Genomic DNA, 24,803 nt, shown 5'->3' on the forward strand with positions numbered 1-24,803 from the left:
TGGTATTGCTGCTACACTTCACAGGCTGCATTTTTCTTTCCCACTAAGACTGTGAAAGGTTTAGGACTGCAGGGTAATGCACCTGGAACGACTGTTTATTTGAGTTTGGAACGGATTTATTTTAGAGCTGGGAAAGGTGGTCCTTAGGGGCGCTTAAAGTGGCTTGAGTGGGGGATTATGAATCTTTCCCTGGAGACATAAGTGCCTGAGAATGCCCCACCTGCACTGCCCTGCCTTCCAGTAAGGAGCAGGAATTTACTGGTGTGTAGCATCTCAGAACTGTAAGTAATTTCCTTTGTGCTTAATTTGTGGAGAAAAAAAACAAGTCACGTTATTGTGGTTTTTACAGCAATCTGGGCGCTGCGGAAGGACACAGAAAATTATGTGAATACAATGTCAATCAATACAACTTCCTTATGCCACAGTGGGGTACCCTAAAGAACTCAGCATTATGTACCTCTCCCCCGAGTTTCTGTGGAGAAGTGCAGTGTTTGTACCATGCAGGGTACAAGCTGTGTGAGGGGCTTGGCTTGCACAGGCTGTGCTGCTGCTGCTCCAGGGGACACTTGTTGGTTTGTCACTGCACGTTTAGAAGTTTAAACAAAAAAGCTACCACTGTACAAATGTGTTCTACATGTACCTCATTGGAAATTCATCTCCTTGGATTTATTGTATCTTTCTTGTATTTGTGTCCTTGGATTTCTTTCTTTCTTGCAATGTGTAAGGGAAATGGCCTGAACCTCTGATTAACCATCTGAGGCAAGTGATGAGTCAGCTGTGGGAGCACAGGTGAAGGTAACTCAGCTGTGCTCCCAGCAGGAGTGGAGCTTGACTCTACCTCTCCTAGATCCCAGTTACCACCACTGAGGTAACATCTCTTGCTGGAGATCACTCCTTCATGGAGTTTTTGTGGCAAGCCTCAACATTGGCAAGCATCCATCTTGACTGTGAGCCTCAGCACTGGTGAGTCTTTTCTTAGATACTCTCTGGCTCTCCATTTACTCTGTAATTACAGCTATACACTTGTATTATTCCAACTATACGCAATGAAATGAAGAATGAGGTCAGTCTGAAGAGATGGGTGGCAAACAATTTATAGGCAGAACACATCCTTCTTGTGGAGGTGGCCTGAACTGTGAGATAGTCCCAGTGTTCTTAAGAATTGTAAGCAGATTCCACCTTTGTTCATCCTATGATAGTATTAATGCTGATATTATTTAAATGATCATAAGGCAGCAAGTTTGAACACCTGATTTGCTATGGGTGTATAATGCCCATAAAAATATCTCTTTCCAATTCTAGGGGGGCTCTTCAGTTTCTAGTGTGCTGTCATTTGTTTCTTTTATGCTCTGACCTTCTCCTGTGAAAGAAATGGGTTTCCTGACCCATTGACATGTAAATAGAAGTGGGCAAGTTGGAGATGCTCTTTTTCTTTTCCTTCATTCAATATGCAGGGAAGCCTGTGTGCATGCCTGTTTTGTTGATGCTTGCTTTATTTAAAATTGTAAGCCTTTTGTATCTTTAGTAGGGCCAGGGATGTCAAGGACCTGAAGGGCTTCTTTCCTAACTGGTGTATGGGAAGGAAATGAGGGAGCATGTGGGTAAGGGTGCTGGCACCAGAGGGCATGGGGAAGGTAGAGCTGCTGAGTGCTATCTTTGCTTCAGTGTTCACTGCCGTTGCATGCAGGCACCCCTGACCCACGAGGTGGGGAAGCCTGGAGCTAGGAGGGCTTGGCCTGGGGAATCACGTAGGCAAATGTGGCATCCAAAGCTCTGTGGGCCCCAGTGGGGCGCTGGGATGTTAAAGCTAGGCTGCTCCCGATCCAGGTTATTTTTATATCGAATTGCAGTGTGAAACGTTAAATCCAATTTCACAGAACGTGGTTCTGGGTCATAAACTAAACTTGGCCCGGCGCTTTGTGTTGTGTGTGATGGCTTCCCTCCGCGGGGTTGGATGCGAGCAGGTGTTGGGAAGCATAGCTGCCGCACCGGGCCAGGTGCAGCCTGTTGCCGCTGGGACGGCCGCGGGCAGGGAGGCGGCGTTCAATCTGCTGTGAACCCTCCGGCACCCGCGTGGGTTAATTCGACCACCTGCTGCCACGTGCTCGTATCCCGCAGCTGGGTGCCCGGTAGCGGGAGGCCGGGGGGCACTCAGCGGGGAGCCGGGCACAGCTGCCTCCTCGGCCCCCCCGGCTGCAGCAGGTGTGCCGAGGGCACGGGCGGCCGTGAGCGGCGCTTCCTGGGCTTCTGCATCGCTCCTGCCGCGGGCAGCTCCGCGGGAGCCGGGTGAGTAAAGCGTTCCGCTCGCGGCCCTGGCGCGAGGTGCGGGCTGTGAGCTGCGGGGCGCTCCGAGCGCCTCGTGCCGACGGGAGCGCGGCTGCCGCGCGGCTCGGGTTTCCTGCTGCAATTTTCCCCGTGTTTCTGCGTGGGCAGCTACACCGCGCTGTTTGCCCGCAAAGGCTGCCGCCCGCCTTTCCGCCTTCACCCTGCAATTGGCGGCCGCGGCCCCGAGCCGCGAAGCCCCTCCGCTCGCGCTCCCGGCGCTGCCCCCGCGCCGCCGCCGCCCCCGGCTCCGCTCCTCCCGCGGCCGGGCGCGGGGCGACGGCGAGGCGGGGCCTGGCGCTCCTCCCCGCGCGGAAGATGGCGGCCGGGCGGCGCGGCGGCGGCTCCCCCAGCGGCAGGAGGGACGCCCAGCGGCCGGGAGGCGGCGGGCCGCGGCCGGCCTGAGAGCTCCGCGAGGCGCCGGGGGACTCAGCCCGCCGCAGCCGGGCGCCGGTCCCGCCGGTCCGCCCGGCTCGGCCTCCCCGCGGCAGGTGAGGAAGAGGAGGGACGGCAGCGGGGTCGCGGGGGAGCGGCGAGGGAGGGAGCGGAGGCGCTGCCGCCCCCGAGCGGGGAAGTTGCGTTTCGGCCGGGCGCTCCGGGGCGGCCCCGCGCCGCCGGGGGGGGGGGAGGTGAGAGAGCCGCCTCGAGGGGAACGGGGGGCGGCGCTCCCCCATCCGTGCCGGGCGCCGCCGCGGCCACCTGTACGGGCCGGGAGCGGCCCTGGGGGCGGCCCGGCTTCTGCCGCGCGTGGCCGACTCTGCGGCAACCGCGACTCTCAGCCGTCCGGAGTCCCCCCCGGACGCTGCCGGCCCGGCGCTGTGCAGCGGGTGCCGCTGTGCCCGCCGCGCTCCGCTCCGTGCGCTTTGCTGCGGGCAGCGCTTTGCTGCGGGAGGAGCTGCTGCGGCGGTGCCTCTTCCCCCGGTCCTGTTGTGTGCGCGCGGCCGTAAATAAAGCACGGGGCGCCCCTGGTCGTCTCTGCTGAGTGAATCGACGCTGTGTTGCCCGAATTAGAAGTGGGCAAACGCCGTGTATCTGGATTTAGCCGTGGGCTCCGCGGCCGCACACTGGGATTCTTTGTAACAAATGGCGCCAGAGAAACATTCCGGGCTGTTAAATTGTAGCGCGCTGCTCGTTAGAAAGCGTGGCCTTCCCGGTGTGGCACAGAGGTGAGCTGGGCTGTGACGGACCCAGATGATGTTGGGGCACCTCGGGTACCCGCTGTAACCGGGCTGGGAAGCGCGGGGTGGCTGAGGCTCCGGGCAGCGCCCGCGCGTTGGGATGCTGTGTGTGCGACTCTCCGCGGGCCGGAGGGAAGCTCAGGCGCGGCACCAAGCTGCTGTTCCACGCTCGGAGCAGGGCTGTGGATGGTACGGGTGCTGCCACGGTGCCCGTCCTGCCATCGGCTGCGGTGGTTCTGCGCCGTGCTCTGCAGTGCCTCTGCTGCCGTCGCACCGTGGCCGCTGGTCTGGCGCCTGGCAGGTCGGACCCAGAAGGGCTTCAGCACGTGCTTTGTGCTGCACGGAGATACGTGCCGTGCTGGGTGCTGAGCCACCGAACGGTACTGCTCTGAGCCAGTGGAAAAACAACCGACTAGAGTTTGGCAGCAGTGTGAAGTGCTCGGAAACTTTTCCACTCTCAGCAGCTGTGAACATGGACATACCTCTCAGGGTTATTGTTTGATGCGCTCCCTGCTTGCTTTTAAAAATGTCCTAGCTCATCCCAAATTGCTCCTGTTCTCACTTCTTAGTTCTCGCTTTCCCCAAGTACACGGTGTTATTTCCCTTGCTGCTCATTTCCTAACAGTGTTCTTAACGTATCTTTCCTTCCTCTGTTTGGATGTTTCCAGTGTCTGTAAAGCTGTTTTTTCTTTGTATACATGTCGTTTTGAATGATGAACTACTGGAAAAATTGACAGTCACAAAGGGAAGCTGCGGAACCTGGAGGCAGAGCGCAGGCTGTGGTGTGTCTGCCCATGTACCCTTCCACCTTGGCGTAGAGCTGGTGTGGCCTGTGCCTGCTGCATGGTGTTGTATGGGGTGTGTCCTCTGCCTAACCCTGCCCTGCATCCCAGCTCACAGCTGTGTCCTGCTTTCCTATTGGCATGTTGTTGTTCCTCTAAATTCAGTGGAGAAAGGTATCTGGTTGCAGGTGGTCCCAGCGAGGCCTGCAGCCCTTCTGTCCTGCTGCTGCGCCTGTCTGTGAGGTCTGATGCCTACTTGGGATCCCAGCGGTGTGCCTGGAACACACAGTGGTTCCATGAGCTGAGCGGGGTGGATAGGATAATCTGCTCTGTTTTAATTGGCAGAGTTGTTTACACATGATCTCTCACTGGTTTCCCTCTTTTAGAGGAATGCATCTCTGTCTCTGATTACAGCTCGGGTCAAAATCCCTCAGTACTTGCAGCAAATCTCTCTTAATTGGTCTAATTTGCCTTTCATAAGACTGTATTTTAGTTCTCCCTCTTATAGGATCCCTTCTCCTGCTCTGCAACATAGTTGATTGCAGGGCACAGTGCAGCCCTCTGGATGTGCGGTGTTCCCAGCTCAGCAGGAGGTAGGGCTGCAACATGCCTATGGTCAGGCCTGTCCCTGAGACCCGAGTTACTGAGTGAGTGCTCCCATGCACTGACTGTGCTCTGCTCAACCAGCACTGCTTGTGTGGGAGTCTTGCGAGTTCGGGTTTCCCTGTATTGCTGCCATTCTGGTCTCTGTGATAGTGAATGCTGTGGGATTGCTACTGCTGCCTGCAGGGCCAGGCCTGGAGCTTATTTTTAGAAGGCCCAGGGTACCATTTGGCTGTAAAGTGTGCTGTGATTTCCCCAAGTACAGCTGCATTGGTTAACTGGACGTCACACAGAGCTCGTGTGGCTGTGTGTTCCCTTGTGCCTGGGCTGAGGTGCTTCTCCCTTGCCTGTGGCTGCATGCTGTGCAGGCAGTGCCTGCTCCCAGCACTCCCATATCGGCCCTGCGCCTCCCAGGGCTGGGTGTGGGGCTGTGCTGGCTCTGCAGTGGGCTCAGGGGAACCAGAACATTTCTTCTGTATAGATCAGTATCCAGAAAAGAAGTGATACGGATCACTAGGCTCCATCCATTTGTGCCCTGTTAAAAATACAGTAGAATCCTTTAGAGCTGAACAGCGAATTAACCTTCTGCACCAGGAAGATTCCCTCTGGCATGGGCTGCTCTGATGCCTTTGGCCAGTGAAGGTGATCGGCCACAGGGCTGTGAGATGCGGTCCTTGTCCGAGTGCTTTTGGCTTAGTAACGTCACAAGGTCTGATTTCACAGAAGCAGGAACTGGTGTTTGCTTGTGCTTTAAAGATGTCAAACACCACAAACAAGGAGAAGGTTGCCACAGCCTGTCTCAGCCTGCTTTTGAATTTGCCAAGTGAAATGAATGGTGCAGAATGAGTAGGAACAGCATCATTCAGCACCTGCCCGTGTGCTCCTATCCCCACAGTGAGGCTCAGAAACACCTTTGTGCGTGTAGCTGTGTGCCATGAGGCTGTTCTGCATCCATGGAAACAACAGTTCTGGGTATCCCTGTTAAAGCAGCAGGGGCTGTTCTCTTCCTGTGATGAGACGTGGGCTCAGGGAGGCTCTGAACCAGAGGGGAGAGAGTGGGATGTGCCACGGGTGTGATAAATGGCGTGGCAGGGTTCACAGCCCCTGGACCTGGAGCCACCGCTGCTGTCATTTATTGACCTGTGGTTGTCTGCTGCAGCTAGAGAGTCCCAGGGGAGCTGGGCTGGCATTGCTCGTACAAGAAGGTGGGAGGAAAGAGGGACGGGGAGATGACAGTTTTATCCCTCCTTCCCTCATCCCTGCATTCTAGTCTGCCATCTGCTCTTCCGCCTCTGTTTCTCTGGTCTCACACATTCTCCATCTCTGCACCAGAAACTTCCCAGGAATATGGTGTTCCTCCGAGCGGGTCCTTTCGGGGGGTTGTGTCAGCGCTGCTGGGTTATGTGCAGGGCAGCTTCTCTTCCTGTAGTCATTTTTAGTCTGATAATTCCAGATGATTCCCTTAGCCCAATCTTTATTAGTTTTTCAGCATGTCTCTAATTAATGCTGATTTGCTTGGCAGTACTTCTGTAGTAATCAAAGTTTACATGTGGATTTCTTTGAGCTCTTCAACACACACAGGCTGTTAAATTTTTGGTCACTTTGCTCTGAGTTCTTCAAGGAAGCGGTGCTGTGAGAGGCCAGCACCAAACCCAGGTAACAGAGATCAGCTTGGAAAAGTACAGGCTTACTTCACAAAGGGTAGAGAGAACCTGAGTTGGCTGCTGTATTTCCTTCACGTTGGGGTGCAGCTCAGCTCATCCTAAAGCAGGAGGCCACACCTGGCCAGACCAATCACATTCCCAAAGTTCTTGTCTTTCTGCTGAATGTAATTGAAACTGAGGACACTTCATTGCGTACTCAGTGCAGATGCAGAAAATGTCAGCAGAAGCTCCTGACAGGAGATGGGTTGAGCACCTCCCAGAGTGGCACTAACGTGCTTCTAATCCTGGACTCCTTCCAGTGTAGCACTTTAATATCTTCACTGATAATTGATTTATGTAAATATAACTCTTCTGAACTCAACTCTCTTTTCCCATCTTCTTTGCAGTGCTTTTTCCTCTGGTTTTCTTCTTTTTTTTCTTTTTTCTTTTTCTTTTTCTTTTTTTTTTTTTTTTTTCCCTTTTATTTTGGTTGATGCTGGTGTAGTGATTCTGTGCCACTTGATTCTGAAAGCTTTTGTAAATACAGAATGTTATAGCATGCTTTGCTGTGTTGATCATCTCTTTGCTGTCACCTCACAGGCAGGGTCCCCTCCCCAGCTGGTACCAGGACCTTGCTGCATCCCAGCCTGTTCCAGAAGAGCCAGACCTGGCCCTGAGTCAGTCTCGTTTTGGTACAAGATCTTAACAGCTGAGATTCTGCTTGGCTCTGGGAACAAGCTGAATGACAAAATGATCTCTCATGTCCTGCGTGATTTTTTTGTCCAGCTTCTCTCATGCCCAGGCTGGGAATATTGCACAGGTAGAAGCTCTATCTATCAATGACTGACAAATTCAGGCTTGAAATGGACCAGCATGGTGGTGCATTATGTCCATAGAACATATGCTTGGAAAGCATAGAACAATTTCATAGTTGAATAACTCTTAATGTTAGATGGTCTGAGGTGAACGAGGTGCTGATGTGCTGGCTGACTCCTTAAAGTGTCTTCTTGCATCTGTCATGGCCTGTACCTTGTTTGTTTCTCTTCTGGGGGATCATCTGTATTCCTGTCTGCTCTTTGTGGAGGGCCATCTCAGACATGGTGTCATTGTGTCACCTGAGCAGATGAGGAGCTGAATTCCTCAGCACCTCCTTGTTGGTGAACCCCATGTTCTTGAGTTATCAAAGGCTGCAGAGGTAATAATAAAGTAGAAAGAGACTCCAAAAGGCACCACATCAGTCAGCACTGAGTGGCCTCGTGTGAGGTCTGCTAGAGCTCAGTTTCATCAGCTTTTTGAAGCTGATTTAAGGAGTCTGATATGAGCTATCACAGCATTGAATCTGTCTTGTTAGTGGGATAAAATGGGGTCTTAGGCTGGTCCAGAGGCAAATTCATTTCAGCATTGAAGCCTGGAGAATTGTTAGTCTCTGTGTCTGTGTTATTGTCCAGAACACTTCTTAAGTATCAAGCCTTCCCTTCTCCATTTCAGTTACAGTTGGCATATTTTGATTTGTTACTTCTAATTTCCTTGGTTTTGTCTGCCTTAAATGTTCTGGAATCAGTCAGTGATACTGCAGTTCAGTCTGAATGCGCTTTCCTTTTGGCTGAGTCATAATCATCTTCCTTGTAAGCAGAGATCCATCACTGTCTCCTGATTTAGTTTTGTCCACAGACTTTCATCCATATCCTTCTTCTCTGTTCCTGTTTCAGATCTGGCCACTTACTAGTATCAAAGCCTGACGTGATAAGTCAAGGTTACTGTGAATGTGTGCTGTGTGTGCTAGTGCCTGTAGGTTAGCATCATGTCGCAGTGCAGGAGCAGGGTGAGTTTCCTTGGCCCAAGTCTATATAAACACATAAGCACAGAGCTTTCTGCAAGGGAAGCTGGCTTTGCCTCAGATGAAATATTGGTGTTTGCCTTTCCCAGCATTGCTTCTGAACACAGATTCCTTGCTGACCACACATGATGGTGTTGTGCTGGTGGCAGTGGGCAGAGCCAGGAGGTCCCTCTTGGTATAGTTGTGTTTGTGGGCAAGTTAAGGACCAGCTAGTGCCCAAGGATTGTCCTAATTGCAGCTGGTGCTCAGCGTAGTGTTTCTGCGAGGCTGGGACAGTTAATTTTTCTGCATGTTGTGGGGCTGTTGCATTATTACCACACTTGCGTGTCCCTTCTAGCTCTTCCCCATTGCTAGATGCAAATAGGGTGAAGATGCCCTTTGAACATCCTCCCCTTTGTTTGCACTGAAGCTGATGCTTCTGCTGAGAAGAGCAGTCCTGTCCTCTGCTGACCTCTCTCAGCATTGGATGAGCACTCAGCAAGCAGGATCAGGAAACTAATGTGGAAATTAAGATAAATAGAACAAAACAAGCCTCCCTTTTTGTTCTTCAGGTTGGAAAAAAGTGTGTTGTTTTTCAGTTTGTCAGTTGGAAACCCAGTCAGGTTGAAATGTTGTTGTGATGGCACAACACAGAGAGCCCTGGGGTTGGGATGGGTTTGGGAGGTGCCAAGACTGTTCTTTTAGGCAGAAAGGTGCAGCCACCTAAATAAATACATGCCAGGTTATTGCCTGTAGAGTGTACAGTCACATGGTGCAATCTGAAGAGGAGCCTTTCACTACTTCTCCTTGTATCAGTCCAGCAACGTTTATAAATGTCACGTTTACCCAAGTGAGATGTTGCTAATGATGGTCATAACCTGCAGGAGGATACAAGAAGCAGGAAGCACAGCAGGTGGGCTGTGTGTCCAGCAGACTGGGAGCCAGTAACTGCAGCTTTGTTGCTTCCTTTTCTTTTCCACTTTTTAATTGGATGGTAGGTTTGTTTTATCAGTGGTTTCCTATGAGGATAAAGCTTGAAGAAAGGATAGCAGTAGCTGTTTCTAAAGAAATTGCATCCTGGTGAAGAGCAAAGCAGCCACTCTGATGGTGGGGCAGAGCAGAGTGAGGTTGCAGGTTCTGTGCTGTAGCTCTTGAGCTGGTTCTGCAGGACCTTTCAGCTTCTCTAATGAGGAATGCTGCACTATCTTTACATGTCTGTGCAATTTACCAGACAGCTCATGTCAGAAAACCAGTTAGGTTTCATACCTTCTTTTTTAAAAAAAAAAAGAAGTTCCCGTGTATTCCTCGGTGTCTTTTCCTATCACGGTGCTGCGGAGTGGCTGACCTGTGATACTGTTCTGGACAGATCTTCAAGGACTGAAGTTACTGTGAGTGCTCAGGCCCCTTCCTGCAATTATGTCTTCCTGAAGTGCATCCTGTGCAAGGGTGAAGATCAGCCAGAGGCAGTGCTGCAAGGCAAAGCAGTGGAGACTGATACAGTATCTGTGCTGGAATCAAGGCTTTTCTTGAAGGGTACGTCTGTATGCCTTCATCTTACAGACTCTGTTCAGTGGTTTTAAAAATGAGTGTACTTTAAGGAACATTTAGGCAAGCACCTCTCCATGCAGATGTACGGTGTAAGCCACAAATTAAATATTCTGTTTTCAGTCCTTGCCTTGACCTGAAAAAGAAGTGCCTTGTAGTCATGCAGAGGGTGTTTGGCCCTTGTGGCTGGTCACGTGGGAACCCTGCACTTGCTCTGTCAGGGTGGGACTGATGGTGCCAAGCTTGAAGACAAACACTGAGAGTTCTGTTGTCTCTTGGGGTGTCAGAGGCTCTTCCTGGGCTTGTGTGAAGTTTCATCTTCCTTTTTAGCCGTAGCCTTTTATGATAGTTGTCTTCCAGTGTAGCCATGGAGCTGCTGATGGAGCTGGGGAAGTGGCTGTGGGGCGTGGAATGCAACTCCTGGGTCTTCTGTGATGGCCAGAATTAGATAAAGGAACTCACAGCTGAGTGAAACAGGAATGACCATGTCTGCACAGACATGAGGGTATGGCCTAATGCTCGCATCTTACCTGTGGGTATCCTACAATAAATTATCCCCAGGTAAGAATTTTTAGTAAGATCTCCCCATCTAACATGATTCTACCTGATGGGACGGAGGAGAAAGGAGAAGCAACAGGAAATGCTTTGTTTTGTGTGATACGATGGGAACAAACTGGATGTTGCAGGGGAATCCATTCTGTGAGCAGGAGAAAGCATCTCATTCCCTGTACACACTGAAACTGCAGAAGTGGAGATCGGGAGGGGGGCAATGGAAGAAAAAATTGGAAATGACTTCTGGTACTGATCTGAATCTAGCTGTGAGTTGGCCAAAGCAAAGGACTCCTTGTTCTGTCACTGTCACCCAACACCATCTTAAACAACGATGAGAAAATGTCACATCAAAAACTCTGAGAAACGTATGCTAATTGTTGTTGGTTTTGGAAATGGCAAGTTCTGGGAACCAGCACATGAGAGCAGTGCGTGAGGTGGTCCCTCCCCTGTTGCGGTTGCCCGAGGATGGTCTCTCTCTCTCCAGGGGACCAAGCCACGCAGTGCATTTTTTTGGCTTGGCAAGCTTCCTGCACAAGGTCAACATTCCCATTACACTGGTAGCACAGCATCATCATGCTTTAAATGTACGAACTGCAGAGGTTATAAATGACTACTGATTTCTGAATGCTGCAATATTTAACTATTCAGCTTGAAGCGTTTTATTAAAGGGGCCTCATTACCGGAGCAAGTGCCAAGTGCTTTAAAAATTCTGTGCCTATTTAATGTAGCTGATATTGGGCATAGCTAATCACTGCTGAGGCTCAAAACCTTTAGTGCATCTGGGAGCATATATGAGAGTGGGCAGAGGAATTCCATTTCTCTTTTTTCTTCGGTAAGAGCTCTTTCTCCACAGAGATGCAGTTCCTGCTATTTCTTCTGTGGTGTGCAGGGCATAGCAATATGCAGGCAGCAAACTAATGCAAAGTACTCTCCCGTCTGGTGTTTCATTGTTCATTCTGCCTGAGGCTTTGCAACCTTGGTCTTTTTTAGTTAAAATCTTTAAACAATGGGTTATCTGTTTTCACAGGCTTTACAGTATTTGAAATAGCAGTTACCCTTAGGCGGTTGGCTCAAGATTACAGCAATAAATACATTCACCAGAGCCCCCCAGCACTTCCAGGAGCCAGGCAGGCATAGGATTGCCTCTGCCATATTTTTCTACTTCTAACTCCAGTGAAGTGTGTCGGCCTCTTAACAATTTGAGATAAGCTCTGTTCCTTCTGACCGTTTGCACTCTGGCAGGTTGTGAGAAAAGGGGATGTGTGTGGTGGGGCTGAGTGTGCCCTCGTTCTGCACAGGGAACCCTCGCTCTTGCTGGGATGCTGGGTTTTACTGTGTTACCAGCCAGGAGGGTGATCAGGTAACCGCTTTGAAAGCCAGGTTTGCTTTCTTCCCTCAGTGCCTGGAGACAGGAAAATTTCATTGCAGATTCTCAAATTGGAATGACTTCAGTCAATATTGACGCTTCTGACCTGCGTGCGTCAGCTGCTGTTTTTCTGATAGAGGCGCAGGGGCCGTATGGCCCCACAGCACAGATTACAAACCAGTTGCCTCCCAGTTGTGATACTTGACGTGGCAGTTTCTGCAAGAGCACTTCCTGATTGCTTTGTTTAAGCAGAGAATGTAATGTTTTTCTTCTGTTACTATGAGATCTAAAGTAGTTTACAGATATCAGACGTTCTGCTGTGTTGCTTTGGAGAAAGATGTCAGCTGTCAGGAGGAGGCCGAGGAGTCAGTCCTAATGAAAAGCTACATTTTCTGAAGCGGTTTATTTATGGTTAGAAGAGCTGGCTGTTCGTCATACGGCTTTGCATGGGCTGTGCTTTGCACTATGGGACTTCTTCTGAAGACCGGCTTTATCTCAGGAAAGTTCATTGCACAGAGAAGCCTGTGATGTCCGTATATCTGAGATGCTGTGAAGATTTCCACCCCAGCAGATTCTATTGATTTTTCAGCAAACGCTGTTTCTCAGCCTTCAGAGCGGTTCTTATCGCTCCGCATCACGCTGCCTCATCACAGTCAAATCATTTGTGCTGGTTGGCCACTGGCTTTATCAAAAGGCCCTCCCAGCACATGTATGCACATTGAAAGAGGAGATAATTCGATTATCTTTGGACAGCTTTTGTACTTTGCTTCATTTTTTTCCTTCTTCCCAGTGGGTACGTAATGATAAGCATTCCCCAAAATACACTGTATTTGCACAGTATGTAATACAGATTACCTTTGTCTTGGAAAACTCTAGGTTTACTTTTGAGCCAGAGGTACAAACATTGTAAGTATTTGTAAATACAGTTGAATCAACTTCAGCAGTTTGCCACATGAATTTCCATCAGGAGGTGTGGGGAGCACTGAGTCCTTTCTGGGACGAGTACTTAAAATTATAGCAGCGTTTTCTGCTGTAGTTTTACTCTTTAATATTTCAATTTACCACCAAGGGAAAAGCAGTCTTGCTTTTTTTTTTTTTTTTTTTTCATTAAGTGGGTAAGTATTAAGGGAAACTGTAACTTATCTGCACAGTGTGGCAAGTTCTGTGTCTGCACTGTGGAGGGCCTTTATGTCAAGGCTGGTGTGTTTTTTTTCACTAGTATGGAGAGAGAGGATGGTGAAATGTGTATGAACTATGGTGAGAATAAATGTTGTATTTTTACTATGATTTTATATATATATATGTAGTTATTGGTATTGTGTGTTGATATTAAATACTGTTTTTACAGCTTCTCCTATGCGCTGTAGGTCCTTGCCTGTTGGGTATGGTCTGCACTGGAGTTAGTGCCAGTACTGAGGGGCTGTGCTTACATCTGAGCTCTGCATCCTCTTTACGGACAGGAGGGAGCTCCTTATACTAGGGTACCCCAAGGTTGTGAGCTAGAGCATGCCGGTGTACACAATGACCTGAGTACATCCTTAATGCAGGTGGATGCTGAAGCTGTAAGGTGTGGCAACTTGAGACTATAGCAGCTGGGGAAAATGAATGGGTTTTCTCTAAGGAAAGAAGCATGGTTTAGTGCGAGCTGTTAGTAATAGGCAAACGGTTGGACTGGATGTTCTTTAGGTCTTTTCCAACCTTGGTGATTCTATGATTCTATGCTACAGATCCAAGAGTTTTAGTACCTACTGGTATTAGTTGAACTTATGGAACCCAACAATGCATGTCAAATAGGCATTTTTTATGTATTAATTCTTCTTACTGGTTCTGGAAAGTGGTGTATGCTGTTTGCAGCCTTGAAATAGTGGGAGTAAGATCTCAGCTTGCTGTGTTTGCCAGGCTTTTTTCCTGTCTTTGGGGAATGAATAACAAAAATATCACACCTTGAATTGCTTCCTGTATTTTGTCCTTTGGTCTTCTCTTCTGTGATAAGAGCATTAGTGTTTCGGCCTAAATGATGGCAAAGCTTTGCTAGCATATGGAGAGAAAAACTGTAAATCTGAGTGCTTTTAAGGAAAAAGGAAGTGGAGGGGCTGAGGGTGTGGGAGGTCGTATGAAACAACTTAATATATCATTTGTGAGTCAGTAATTTCCTCTTTCCTTTTGCAGATTTCTTGTCCGCATGGGGTATTTTATTTTCCCTTCTCAAGTCAGATTCTTTGCCCTGTTTTTTGGGAGGCGGGGAAGCTGCAAAAATAACATGCATCAGTGCATGTGTTTTTCATGCCATAAAACTGACAGGAAGAGAAAGGAAACAGAAATCCACTACTGGATTCCTGTAGCTTGTGGGATAAACGCAGATCAGATCCCTCTCCTAATCCATTTGCTACTCATATAGGTAGCCCACATGGCTGGTCACCTTGAGCTTGTGTAGCCTGTGAAGAAGCATGTTTCTGTAGAACATACCCAGCTGCAATAACCAGCACGTGAAGCCTTCAGGCATGTTCCTGTGAATGACTGGAAGGAAATCCTTTCAGGTTGAAGGCTGAAGCAGCATTTTGGAGAGGACTGACTCCCTTGTCATCTCAGTGGTATGTTTATCGCTGAACCTTTTCAATAGTTAGGCTTGCAGAAGTGTAACCACTTTTTTCCCTTTTCATAATAAATGTTTGGAATTGTTTTCTACAACAAGCTTTCATGCTATTTTCCCAGTAGAGTATATATTTGTGTAAATTCTATTTGTGAGGGTTTAAATTTGGGGGCTCTCAGTGGACTTGCTATGTTTTCCATAGACTGTTAGTCCTAATGACTAGCTAGCTGGTGTAGCTCAGCAATCCTGTGATCTGGTATTTCTTCTTAATTGGAACTGAACAAAAATCTTCCGAGCTTTGTTAGGCACTGTAATTAACGTAGACCGGGTTTTCCATATTACCAAGTTCAAATCCAGACCTTCATATTGGAGAGACCAAAGAGGTTAACAATCAGTACATTGCTTACTTTGGGTTAAAACAACCAAATGCTGTGGTCTCTTACAAAGTCCCCTTTCTGGAAGATCACTACTGGCAACCTGCCTGCAACATTTAGGATGTGTGCTTTTCATAGAATCATAGATTCCTTAGAGTTGGAAGGGACCTTTAAAGGTTGTGTAGTCCAGTTTCCCTGCAATGAGCGGGGATGTGCATAGCTCCATCTGGTTGCCCAGGGCCTGATCCAGCCTTCCCTTGAAAGTCTCTGGGAGCAGGGCTTCTGTAGTGTTGTAGAAATTCATTAGTAGGTCATGCTAAGAGCTGTGATTGATATTTGAATTAGATTTTTGGTTATTTGGCTCTAGGGGAAAAGGCAGATGTTCCATCCAGCTTTCTGCTTGCAGTAGGCAGTACACTGACTGAACTAGAAGTGGGGCACAGCGGATGTCGGCACTGCTGCCTGGTGACCTGTGGCTTGTTGTGTCTTTTCAGCTCTGTGGGCCGTGCAGGGATGCTTTTGAGCCTCCGGTGCACAAAGTTGAGATGGGAGACAGGCACAGATTTTGCTGGTGGATTTACAAAAAAAAAGCCAACACAAAAACCAACAAGCAGCAGGAAGTGAGTCATGTTCCACTGCCTCTGTTAGCAACCCCGAGAGGAAAAATCTGATGGATGCATGTTTTCCATATTAAATAACAAACACAATAGGTAGGAAAAGGTGTTGAGAGTTGGAAGAGATATCTAGGCAGAAGTGGGAAAATCAATCTGAAGAAGTACTTTATGAATGTTTTAAAAAGAAACTAGAAAGACTATGTTGATTTGCAGTTGACATTTTCATTTTGTGCCCAACGTTGAGTTCAGCTGTTTTTAAGCTCGAGATGGTTTGCCTGTGCCAGAAGGTGTTTTTCAGGATCAAATGGAAAAATGGCGTTTGCTGGAGGCCTTTCTGCAAAATGTTCTGCCTTTTATCTCATCTGCATAACGTGCATCAGTGAAAGATGCCTGCTGTGTCTGCTCCCCACCTTGACTCCTTAATTAGAAAGTAACTATTTTTAGTTATTTTTCATCAGTGTTTCAAAGAGAGGTGAAGTCAGATGGGCTGGGCAGAGCTCAGATTACTCTTTGGAGATAGTTGAACTGAACTCTCATTGATAAGAGGAGAGAAACTGGAAAACAGTGCCTTACATGCAGCGCCAGTGATTGTCCTGTGAGTAGATTGTTCACTGTTGCTTTTCTTGTTGCTTTTTATTGTTTTGTTTTCTCCACAGGACCCATGAAATGGTGGTTTTCCAACTGGGTGTCACTGGATTGTGTCCCAGATTGACTGGGAACTTGTGAGCGGTAAATGGGGTGGCTGCAGTGTTTGTATTTATGCAGGTTATGAGAGGGAAGGAAGGATCTGGCAGGTGGGACCATTGTTAGTTACAGCCTGTGCTGACAAAGGGGGGATCTCTGCATCTTAGCATTAAATCTATGGTAAAACTCTACAAAAATGCTGTGTGTTTCACGGGTGGTTTGATGTATGACCAGGTTGAATGTCTTTGGCCTCATCCAGATTGAATGCTTTTGGCCATAGCCCCCGGGAAAGACGTCAGCTGGCAAAATGATGTCATTGATATTTGGTTGTTGCCAGCATCAAATGACTCAAGGCTGCTGTAAGAGCTTCTTCCATTTCAGATATGGTAGTATGATCTCATTGCCAGGAGACGTCCTTTAGTTCAACACTTCAACAGTGTTGAATCATCCAGAGTTGTTATTCTAATAAATGTAGAGATTGTATTAATGCCAGTTAAGTCCCTACTTCTGACATCATGGAAATAGTATGAGCTCTCCTTATTTAGATTTCTGTCAACGTTTTCCAGGTGTCAATACAATAAAAAATAAAATAAAATGAAGTGAGAGCATCTCTAAAGACAGATAGCAAGATGTTTAATCTATTTCAGGGCCACCTGAAATCGCAAGAGATGAATTACTGGCTCTGTGAGGCCTCTTAATTGAGGGGAGGGTCACACACTTGGTATCAAGGTTTTCAGATGACAGGGGAGGCAGTGGGCATGCTGACAGAGGTTTTGGTGTTGGCATTGTCAGCAGTTCTGGCCAGGTCAGGAGAAAAAGTGCACTCAGGACTGTGATAAGCTTTTGTGAGTGCCCTACTTGGTCCACACTGACAATCTGGAGTGGATGAAGAGGAAAATTTACCACATTAGAACCAGTAAGTGTGTCTTCAATGTGTTTCTTCCTTCCTGTCAGTTCATTAGGGAACACCTTTCAGGTGTTTTTTAGCTGTTTTTTTTTTTTTTTTGTGTGTGTGTGTTTTTTTTTGTTTGTTTTTTTTTTTTTTTAATATGTACCACTTTTCTTTTGCTCTATAAAACTGCATCACGAAGATCTTGGCTTCTGCAAGCATCGCATCCTGCAGTTAGGAATTAGATCTGATGGCAGGTTCAAAAGAGTGGTGCTCCAGTAAAGAGCTAATTGATACAGCTGTTAGAGCTGTTCTGCCATCGAGGGAGGAGAGTCTCTAGTAAACTGCAGGTGCTGAAAAACAGTTTCTGAAAGCAAGGTGTTTTATTAGGATTATTACACTGGTTAAAAATATAAGGTGGAAACCTTCTGCAGTGCAGGCAGGCTACATAAATTAAAAGCAGGCTTTTTGTGGGGGTGAGGAGCAGCAAAGAATTGTTTGGAGCAATTCTAATGACCTGTAACAGTAGTAGATCCCATTACCAGCACGTTATGCAGGCAGACAGTGGCGCGTATCTAGCCTGTTCTCTAATCTCGTTCCACTTATACAGAACCCAGTGCCATTTCATTCTGTCCTAAAGTCTGTCTGCTGTTGTGTCTGTCCAAGCAGAGGAGAGGCTGGGGCCCTCACCTCCCAGTGTGCACGGCAGGAGGGTGGCAGGGCTGTGGGGCTGGCCTGGTGAGGGGAGCTGGGTGCAGCTGGGTGATGTGTCAGTGCCGGGAGGGCACCGGCTGTCCTCTATCAGCGCTGTGTGCCTGGCTTGCTGCTTCTGGAATGGGGAAGAATAAAAGGGAATTGGTGCATTGTAGCTGGTGCCTTTTGTTTTTTGTTTTTTCTCGTCAGCAGATTCACTCTGTGTGTATTAATTAGGTAATTAATTAATTCATTACGAGATTTATGCTGTCTCTTTAGCTTGTTTTATCTCAGAGTCCCAGTGATGTGGTGTGAGACGTTATATTTTTGCAAGGAGGCTGTTGGGAGAAGCCCTTTCATAAAAGCATCTGAATAAAATTCATTAAGAAACCAAAGGCACCTTTGTCTAACAGTTGTTTCTTATGAATGATGGTTTATTTCATAATATACTGGAGATAAATTAATTTTATTACAGAGTTGCTATTTCTTTATGGAAAGATAATACTCCTGTATCTGCCCTCTTTTAGCATGTGGTCGTTGTGTACATTATTGCCATCTATCTGCTCTCATCCCTCTGTTTCCCTTCATATCCTGTCCTTTGTCCTCAGAGCTGAAAATAACATTTATTTAATACTTCTGAAACTGGAGACTCTGTTTCTGGTACTGGAGAATACATTTGTGGTTGGAATTGTTTCTATCCAAGCTCTGCTTTCCTGCAGTTTCTTGCATGCTGTAGCTGAAAGGATATTGGCTGTATGTTAGTGAGTGCTGTGCGGCTGGAAAGGATACGTGGAAGTGAGAGGCAGAAGCTGATATTTTCCTTCCCTGTGTTTTTTAAGAAGAAACTAAATATAGTGAGTGTTAAACAGATGGTTGTGTTGTCTCATAATAAATATTTGAAGAAAATTAAATTATGTCCTCCCTGCTTGCTGACGGCAGCCTCGGCCCCCATAGTAACAGCAGTAGTAATAATAGGAGAACTTACAGTGTATTTATTTTTTAGTTCTCCAGGTGAGGTACCTAGGAAGGCTGGATAAGGAGGATTATTTTTCAGTGTAGGAAAGCTGAAGAGATGTGCTTGAGGTCACCCAGCACCTCAGAGAGCCTCCAAAAGACAACACGCATCCTTTTGACTTCCAGACAATGAGCTTTCATTTTAAACCCTACTGCATTTCCTTCAGAACTTCTCGGCTCTTTTTCTTAATTTCCATTTAATTTTGTATGAATGTTAACCCAAAGGAGATGATAAAGTAGATGTGCATTCCTGTCTAGTGTATGTGAGCAACAGGCTTGTATGGAAACCTCCCCAGAGGGCCCTCCTGAGAGCCGTGTTGTGGAGAAGGTGATGAATGCCAGAGAGATGATGAGGACTCAGCTGAAATGAGAGGTTTTATTTATACAGCTGAGGTTCATCTTGTGATATTAATAGAGCACAGGCATTGCTTTCAGAGAGATGGGATGGATTTTGTATTAGTTGAGGTCAGTGTACTACTCTCTGGTACAAGCCAGCACATCCTGCTGCCATTTCGCTGTTCACATACATTGCCTTATCTTTAGTGGGATGGCTTTTCTGTTTTCTACTGTAAGTCTAGATTGCTTGATTGAATGCCACGTGTGAGAAATATGAGATGAAAGTGAGGACTGAAATCTGTCACTCAAAGGTGAGAAGATTTGGCAGCAGAACAGATCCACAGCAGCAGAAGCGTTCATTGGCTGTGGTCCATCCTCTTCTCAGGCATTTGCAGATGCAGTGGAAAGCAAGTTGTGGAGTTTGTGTCCCGCTAACCCATTTCCTACTAAATCTAGTGATACTTTTCTGCTCTGTGACTGGAAGTAGTTGTTTCACGTGGTGTGAGTGGAATTTGTATCACATGACAACACGTGCAGCAGCAGCAGCTTGCTTGCTCTGTTACAGCACACTGTATAATTGGGAGTGTTGGTGGGGAGACCTGGCACTCTCCAGTGCCTCAATGAAAATTTGTCATCTGTCCCAGCTTAAAGATGTATAAATAGCATCCTGATCTGTTATATGCATGGTTGGTGCTGTTGCCTGGATACTAACATAAAGTGATTAGAAGGCTATCATTAATATACAGGAAACAAAATAGGTCATCAAGTACGCAGTTAGATGTTTCCTGTTTGCCCACCGTGTGCACCAATACTCATTGGTTTGTGTGTTGCATTGTGTTTTGCTGTAATGCTGCACTGGGTTTTGTCACTGAGCTACAAGCACTGTGTCAGTGGTACCTTCTGTCAGTTTTCTCTGTGGATTCTTCCCTGCTCTTTGAAATAAACCCATTTTTCTCCTACCATTTGTACCCATCCCAAATATGTTACCCTGCCTGTGCCTTTGATCAAATTCTGTCTTGTCTCTTTATTTCTATATGCTGTTGTGGATTTCGTTTCAGTGTGCTGCATTACTCTTCCTGCTAAATGCATAACCGCTGTGTCACGTAAAGGAGTGTTAAACGTCTCTACAAAAGTCCCTTGTTTTTTAACACCTCCCTAGGGCCTTGTAATGGATTTGTTAGGGCTCTGGGGAGATGTCTCTTTCTAACCTACTTTCTGGTTCAGCTGTTCTCTGTTCCATTATTTCCTACAATGTTTCTGATTTTCTTCATGCAAATATATGCTTACTTGTCTCTTTGCCTTGCCTTTTTCAAGCATAGAGGAAAATGTGACAGTTTTGTTGATGTATTTTCAGTTAATTCTGTTTGCTCACATATAGAGGTGCTGTACTTTATTCCAGGTGTGATTTATTTTTCCCCACAAGTGTTCTAGTAGCATTCTGTGATATTTCTGTTTTAAGGGCGCAGTATCTAAAACAGCTTTTTAGTTTTCCTGGCCTAACTGCTAGCAGATGGACCACAGTAACTGACTTCTTGGTTTGCTTCAATTGAGATATAAATTGTTTGTTTAAAGCATGTTTTTGTAGACCTTTGCTATGAGCTGACTGAAAAGGAAGAAAGCAAGCAGTGATACAGGCATCCTGAATTCAGAATGGTAAAGAATGAAGTCATGGATCCTTTCTGTCAGAGAATGGCTTTTTGTTGTTTAGCACCAGTGATCCTGTGGGTGAGCTTTAAGTGCAGGCATCTTCCATCAGTGTGCTTTGGTGATTAGGGAAAGGAATGCAGAAGGATTGTTTTGTGGTTAATATGTTGTAATGGGGGTTAGAAAATTTGACATAGGTCCCTTGCTCTGATTTTGTGCTCATTGGTAATTAAATTCCTTGGTACCTTGGTTATGGTTTTGTCAATTTAGGATAAGATTTCTGTTCTGATTGCTGTGTGTGCTCTCTCTCTCTCTCTCTCTTCAGAGAAGTATGTGGGACTGGGCTGGTCTTCTACGAAGGATACAGAATCCCAATTGTATACACAGACAGGGATGCGTGCCTGTGTTTGGCTAGATTTCATAACATACAGCAATCCCAATCTTGGCTGAAGCTTCTCAGTGCGTGCTGTAATGTAAATAGCAACGAGAACATAGTTGAAATAAAAACAATATGATGCTTTTCAACAATTTGGTCATGAAATACAGCTTCCTGCTTTAACTGTAGGTGATGTGTTAGGTTTTGACATACACTCTGTATGATGGCTTTCAGAATTTGTGAGTCTGTGCTCAAACATGCAAAGAAAATTCCTGTCTGTCATTTAGTAACTTTATTTCTTTGAAATCACAGTTCCTATTGCGATATAACCCAGTCTCTTTACTGGCTTGCTTTGCATTGTAAAATACACTTAGGAGAAACTGGAAGAAAGGAGAAGATGAGAGTGTTGCATCAGGTTTACCTGATGTGTACCTGATGATCAGCTGTTTTGGAGGAAGTGCTAAGATCTCCATAGTAGACAGCTGTGAGTTTCGGAAGCACTTGAGAAATGTTTGCTGGACAGAGATTAAAAGAACCCAAACCAACAGAACTGCATAAATACCTGTCTCCTGTGTTTGTGGAAACTGCAGATGTTCCTGTTTTCATATGTTTTACTAGCCTTCATAAAGTTAATGCTCTAATGATGAATAAAATAGGTATGTGTGGCTGATTCTCTTCTGATTCTGCCTTTCCATTTTAAATGACTTGGCTTTTGATTGCAGTGTGTGTTTTGTTGTTGCTTGAAGTAAACAACTTGCTTAGGCACAATGCATCAGCTGCACAAATGCAGAACGGGCAAGTAGCTGGCCAAGTAGCAGGCCTGTGGAAGAGAAGCAGGTGGCACAGAGGATCATACCTCCTACATGAATCAACAATGCAAGTAATGTGCGTGAAGGAGCCCAGCGACTGAGACAAGTAATCTTTCTGGCGTGAGCTGTAAGATGTCAGCTGGAACGCTGCAGCCACTTTTGCACACCATACTTAGGAAAGATGAGGACCAACTGGAAATAGCTTATGAGAAAACAATAGCAATGAAAATGTGACCTACTAGAAAAGAAAGAATCAGGATTGTTCAGGCTGGAGAAGATAAAATTCATTTAAAAACTTTCAAGTGCGCTGCAAAGAGAAAAAGAATATTTTTTCCTCCGTGTTCACATAGGGTGAGACCAGATGTAGAGGGCTGAAATTGCAGAGTTTAGACTAAACTTTAGGAAAAGCTTTCCAACAGCACAAGTGGTTAAACAGAGCAGATTGCCTAGGGACCTCCTGAAGTTCTGCCTTGGAAAATGTTAGCAGAGATAAAAGGCTAATGTGTCAGGAATGCTTTAGATATCACTGATCCTACCAGAAAGAATTTCCTTTCACGCCCGTTTTCTGTGGTTTTAGGGGTACTGAAATTGCTTCTGGAGGGTTTCCCTTTGGTTTTAAGCATATTCTTTGCCCTGATTGTTTTCATGAGCTTTTTTGTCTCTGCGAAATATAGTTTGACTGGAGGAAACTGAAACAAATTGAAGGTGAAAGTACGGTCAATAAGTATACAGTAAAGAATGCTACTATATATAATGTGAATATTATTAATTTCTTAAACAAGTGCCTTGTTAACTTTTCAATGAGATCATAAACCCTTAGAGTTACTGAAGATAATTTAGAGCTGATGAGCGAAGACTTCTCTTTGTCTTTCTTATATGCTGTTGCTCTGGCTGACACTTGTCCGAGGGCTCCCTCTGTGTTAGAATTTCCTAAACCGGCGCACAACTTTTGGTGTGTGTATTCAGCCTTACTGAAAGTTGTGTTCAACTGAAACATCCTTTGCTCCCTCTTGCAGATACTTAACAACAACCCGAAAGCAAATGGATACAAATCTGAGAGCTGCCCAAATACCCTTCTTCCACGCTCAAAACTGATCAGCGATGCCCATTTTGATCCTTTTTGTCAGTTTCCTGCCTGTGACAGTACTTTGTTCTTCTTACCCGCACAGTGACTTGAGTAGCCCTTTGTGAAGGACTTCACAAAATCTTTTGAGAAAGTTCTGATAAACAATGTGTTCTTGTATTCCCTTACTCCATAGGTTTTTTCTAATCCTGGAAGGAATTTCATTCCTTAACAGATCTACCTTGTGTTCAGTTCATCTTGTCCTGCAGCCGTGTGAAAATCTTCCATGTTCACATGCTCAAAGGGATTCTCCTTCCCTCGCTACTTGAAAAGTCTTCACTTTTTTGCAGCCTTCCCAGTTTACAGTCCTTCAGTTTTATTTTCCTGTTCCGAGGTGTTGCTTATGAATGGAAATACAAGGCAAATATACAGTGGTAATTTTGTGGTGGCATAGCTTCACACACAGTCCAATTTTTCTCCTGTCACTCTGTAATCTCACCTGCCATTGTAAGCACGCAGGTGAACAATAAACTGAATCTAAAAATGGAAAGTTCTGTGGGCACTGCAGCATGTGGTTGGTGGCCAAAGCAGCGTGTGGCTGGTTAATGTGTGTGAAAGGGAAGCAAGATAAATGCCTTGCTTATACACTGCTGTTGGCTTAACTGTGTATCATACATGGCTTAAGATATATTGGGTTGTTTGGTCTGCTCCTGTCCTTTTACATTAGGTGATTTAGGCTGAGAGTAGGAAATTGTCTGCAGGAAATCATGGAAATATAAACATGTGCACAGCAGTGCTGAACATCGTGTTGGGTCACATGGAGACCTTCTCTCACTGTGTCTTACTGGGAAATGCATGGCTCTGAGAACCTTCTGATAGGCTACCTTTTTTCCAGACTTCTGAGACTGAATGTTGGAGGTAAACGAAATGTTGGTGAAAAAAAGCCAATTAACACACAAGAAGTAGAGGTATTAGAAATAGGGAGAGATTATCAAAATCAGGTGTTTCCCTTTTGTGTGGAGGTACTGGAAAGAATGTAGTAAAAAAAGCAGTTAACCCGAAATGTGTGTCCAGTGAGAGTGGAACTGGGAAAGCACGAGTGTTGTTCCAAGCCTTTGGGGTGGGTGGCTGTGCAGCAGATAAACCAGTTTGCAGATGCGTTGTGAAAGCAAGCAACAAATTAATATGATTTTGGGTTATACAAGTTGAGGAACAGTTCCTTCTGGAACAACCATGAGAGTTAACTTGCCAAGCACACAGGGCCAAAAATCTTGTTTCTAGGCAGATGGAAACCAAGTGAAGAGAGCTGAAGGAAAAATGGCACCTGAGTACAGACCAAAGGACTGATGGGGATGGGTAGATATGCTTTCCTTGGCTATGTGATAAATCAAGTGCTGTTATGAGAAGTGATAACAGTCGATGAAAACTTGAGAGGCACATACTTGAAAGATGAAAACTAATTTATATAATAAGGTGAGAAAGGACATAACTGGAAACAAGAGAATGAGATTATGAAATGCACCTCCAATGTAAGTGGGAGAACAAACTATATATATATATATATTCATATATATATATATATATACTGATATATCCATATATATATATATAGACTGGTAGAAAGATTTGAAAAATAGTCTAACATCAAAGAGTCCATGTTCAGATGAAAATAGGTTGGATAATTTAGTAAGGCTCTTTCACCCATTTAATTTCTCTTTGCTTTTGAGGTATTAAGGGAAGTTGGCAGCCTTTCTTAACTCCTTATTTTTGCATCCCTAATGCTTCCTGCCAGTTCCAATCTACATGATTGCATACCAATCCTAGATCCTGCCTTTCTTTAGAAAATATGTTTTTAAAAGGAGCATTAGAGCAAATGATATAAAAACATAGGGGGTGGAGAAAGGTGAATA

The 24,803-nt window shown here is 46.0% G+C and overlaps 1 protein-coding gene across 5 annotated transcripts in view; it reads left to right on the plus strand.

Moving 5' to 3' along the window:
• The first annotated feature begins 880 nt into the window (after positions 1-880).
• Positions 881-24,803, plus strand: part of NDST2 (N-deacetylase and N-sulfotransferase 2) — a 126,844-nt gene continuing 102,921 nt past the window's right edge. For 4 of the 5 annotated variants that reach the window (XM_072339963.1, XM_072339964.1, XM_072339960.1 and 1 more), the window contains exon 1: positions 2,698-2,813. The gene's annotated coding sequence lies outside the window, so the exon portion shown is untranslated. Of the gene's footprint in view, positions 964-2,697; positions 2,814-24,803 lie in introns of those variants that run through there. The other variant, XM_072339962.1, reaches the window with a different exon arrangement.

Source organism: Excalfactoria chinensis, chromosome 6 (assembly GCF_039878825.1).
Source record: "Excalfactoria chinensis isolate bCotChi1 chromosome 6, bCotChi1.hap2, whole genome shotgun sequence".
Lineage (NCBI taxonomy): Eukaryota > Metazoa > Chordata > Aves > Galliformes > Phasianidae > Excalfactoria > Excalfactoria chinensis.